Here is a 4,163-nt window from a genome sequence, read left to right as displayed (position 1 = left end):
TGAAAGGTCCTTGAATTTTATGTTAACCAAGGTGTGGGAACCCTGATCATAACGTTCATAATTGCACATGGAATTTATTCATTGGAATTTTCTGGTCTTTCTGTAATATGTGCAACGTTGTTGTTTGAAATAGCTCATCGGTTTCGTGTATGGAATTTGTTAGCATGTTAGCTTGGTTGGCTAAGGGTGTGTACTGGGTGTGGCATACATTGGAATGTTGAACTTGACATTCCTTGGAACAAAATGGAATAACTTTGCAATGCTTGCATGGATTTGCTCCATTTTTTCTGTGTTATTAGAAAAGACCATAGCGAAATATATTTCAAATTTATAGACTGAATGGAATGGAGCTATGTGAATATACATGCTTGTGATGCTCAAGGTCAAGTGCATTTCTGACATTCCTGGCATATTAGCATCTGTAATAGAGGTTCTAAAATAAAACAAACCAAGGAATATGGTATTGAAGTGAATCAATATGTTCCCCCAACTGTCTACTTCAGTTTGAGCCATGAATTATCATTTCCCTATATGTACAACTTGAGATATCTAGTTTTATAGTGGACTATGTCGGGAATCTGAGGAATTTTAAAAATGGCCGCCTGGAATGTGTGCACAATAGAGTTAAAATGATCTAAAAAGGTGAGCTTCTGAACAAAAATACTGGATATGACTGATTAGTTTTTGATCAGTGTATCTTAATAATCCATCTACTGTCTTTGCAGGTTTGCAACCTACAACCACCTGATGGCCTTCTGGGAACTGATTGAACCTGCAACACATCAGATGATACGGGTCACCAACTCCAAACCTACAGTTTCTTTTAGGGTCTGTCTGCATTTGGATGCCCAAAGACAAAGTACAGGCCTACCTGCCAGAGGAGTTTGGGAATTTTCAGGACACACAAGTTATCCTGGATTGTACAGAGCTCTGCTGCCAAACACCATCATCCCTGCTGTTACAGAGTGAAGTCTTTTCCAATTATAAGTCTCATTGTACCTTCAAGGCCTTAATTGGAATGGCACCCCATGGTGCCATAACCTTTGTGTCTGGACTCTATGCTGGGTCTATTAGTGACAGGGAGATGTTCAGACAGTCAGGAATTATTCCTCTACTTACCCCTGACATGGCAATAATGGTGGATAAGGGCTTCCTGGTAGACGATCTTGTACCATGTAAGATCCACAGGCCAGTTTTCCTGAAAAGGTGCACACGAATGTCTGCACATGACGTAAAACACACACAGTCCGTAGCCAGGCTCAGGGTACATGTTGAACGGTGCATCCGACGAGTAAAGGAGCACAAATTGTTTGACACCGTCATCCCCATGTCTATTTCAGGCAGCATAAATCAGCTATTTACTGTATCTTGTCTGCTTGTGAACTATCAGAATGGACCACTTGTAAAGACATGGAGCAAATTTTAGAATGTATGCATTTAAATATCGAAAATATGTAAATATGTTTTGATGCTTTAATATTACTGGTCTTAATAACCTGCTGTAATAAACCTTGGCTTGGAGAATCAAAAATCCTTCTCATATTTTTTTTATGTCTGCACTTAAAGGAAGACATAAAAACAGTGGAATTAATGCATTGACAGAAAAAACAAACAAATCACTTCTTAATGAACAACAGATAATTAATCTGACACTATACAGGTAATCATTGTATTTATGTTTTACTGCAAACACTTTTGTATGTAATGGTAAAAGAAAAAATGATCCGCTTTTTCTCTAATGGTGTGCATCACTTCTTGATTTTTGTAAACTCGCTCAACTAGTGTGTCCTCCTGAGCACACACAACAAAATCACACCATTCTAAACCAGTCAAGAGGATCTGTCCCTGAACTTGCCAGCAGTACTTGTGTTGCCTCCGAAGTTTCAAAGCACCGCTTGACATTTTCAGATAGGGGCAGTCCACATAACTCTGAATGTTGGGGCATTTGACTTCTAAGAGTCCAAATGGTGGATTCTCAGAGGGATCGAAGATTACTCCATCAGGGGAACAACCCAGCCATGGAGCATCAGGGTGAATGACAAACCCACATGGTGAATAATTCACATTTTTCAGAATGCAGTACTCTTGAACTGCAACTGGCTCCATATGAATTCCTCCCCTCATGTCCTTGGTCTGGACAGTTCCCCTGTAGATTCTCTCTGCCAAATTATCTGCAGAAGTATGTCCTCGAACATGGTTTGCCTCATGGAAACGTGTAGATCAGGCATGTCAAACTCAGTTTGGCTGTGGGGCCGGATCCAGACCTTCTGTTCTTAGGTGAGCCGGATCAGTAACTACAAATCAACTCCAAATATTTCGCTTTATTTTTCAGTACTATGCTTTATCATTCAGCCTACATTTTATAATCATGGATGAAAAGGGATCTTTTCTAAGCACAACACATTAAAACAATGAAAAAAAAAAAGATTTTCATGTTTGACGGTGAATGTGTTAACAACTGGTTTATTTTAACAGTTGAGTGAATGCAGTTTTATACCTGAAGCAACTCACCACATTAACAAACTCAAGTGGGAGCTATGAAAAAAACATTTTCGCCTTAATAGTCATACTGCTTTGAAATAAATAAAAAAAGAAATACAAATAAAAGTTATAGCAGTGCATGGGTAATAAAATTAGACTACATCAGATCAAACTACTAGGCTGGGCCTACTGAAGCTGAGAACATACTGCACAATATTAATTATCTTTAATATGAAACCAGATGAATCTTATTTTTAATGATCTGTATTCATGAGTGCAAACAAATTTTGTGTCATCACACTTTTTTTCTCTCTCTCTCACTGCATTCCTGCAGTCTACTTGCTGCTGCTGGCTCCTGTAACTTGGCATCTTTTTGCCTTCACAAGTGCATCGATATTAGGTGTCAAATCCTGAGTAGCAGCACATTTAACAATGTCATTCAAGTGTTTATTTGTTAACCTTGAGCGCTGCTTTGTTTTATTATTGTTCATTACAGAGAACACCTGTTCACAAAGATAAGTAGTCCCAAACATGGATAGAACTTATGCAGCCATGGCTGTTAATTTGGGGTAACCTGGCACGAGATATTGATAAAACGTATTCAATTCCACGGACCCAAATTTATCCTTCATAGCAGAATCGCTTCATAGCGGAATTGCATCCTTTGACTGAAGCTTTAACTCGTGTCAGTGCTGCATGCTGTCATTTACTTTCCTCTAGCGACCAGAGAGAGCTTTTGATTTGTATTCATTTTTTAAAAATCACAACTTTTGATAGAAATGAGCTAGAGACTTGATTCATTTTTTGACATACTCAGAAATTTATGCCGGGCCGTATTAAATAATCCAACGGGCCGGGTCCGGCCCGCGGGGCCCTATCTTTCACATGCCTGCTCTACATCTTACTCTCATCTTTCTCAGACCATGCCATTCTTCACATCAACTCTGCTCCTGTCTTGCAGCTTCAATCCTCTGCCCCATGCTCAATCACACTTCCAGGGACTTAACATGCACTTCTTCCTCTTCTCACAAAACATACGCACATTCTCATCGTCCCAGCCTATAGTTTTCCATAGCAAGGGGTGCTTGACTGGGGGCACCTGGGATGTTCACAATTTCTCTCACTGCTGCTGGCTTATCATGGAATCAAACCACACTCCCTGCCTCTACAGGCCCAAAAGCACATTCAACTAATGGGACTGCAGTTCACATGCCCATTGTTGCAACCAGAGGGGCAATTACAGGACTAAAACTTCTTATAGACCTCTCACACTCTTAGCATGGCAACATTGGGCATTTCTCCATCCAACGCTTTATAATGTCAACTTCTGAAAAATATTAAAAGCAAAAACGTGTATAACCATTTAATCAAATTACTGCCACAATATAATCTAAACTTCATTACACATCACATGGATCAAAGGTAATATTTTTTTATTTTTTTATTTGCCTTTATTTAACCAGGTTAGTCCCTTGAGATACAAGATCTCTTTTACAAGAGAGACCTGGCCAAGAGAGACCGAGCAGCAGCACAAATTACAACATTCAAGATACATTCAAAATCTCACATAAAATTTATTAAAACACGCACACACAGATGATCTGGACCTGACTGATTTTATCAGAGTCTTAAATCTGTTCAAAGAAACAAGGTCCTTGATTTTTATATCAGCCTGTAACCGG

This window comes from Brachyhypopomus gauderio, unplaced genomic scaffold, assembly GCF_052324685.1.
Source record: "Brachyhypopomus gauderio isolate BG-103 unplaced genomic scaffold, BGAUD_0.2 sc161, whole genome shotgun sequence".
Classification (NCBI taxonomy): domain Eukaryota; kingdom Metazoa; phylum Chordata; class Actinopteri; order Gymnotiformes; family Hypopomidae; genus Brachyhypopomus; species Brachyhypopomus gauderio.
The sequence above is the reverse complement of the archived record's forward strand: the minus strand, read 5'-3'. Positions refer to the sequence as shown.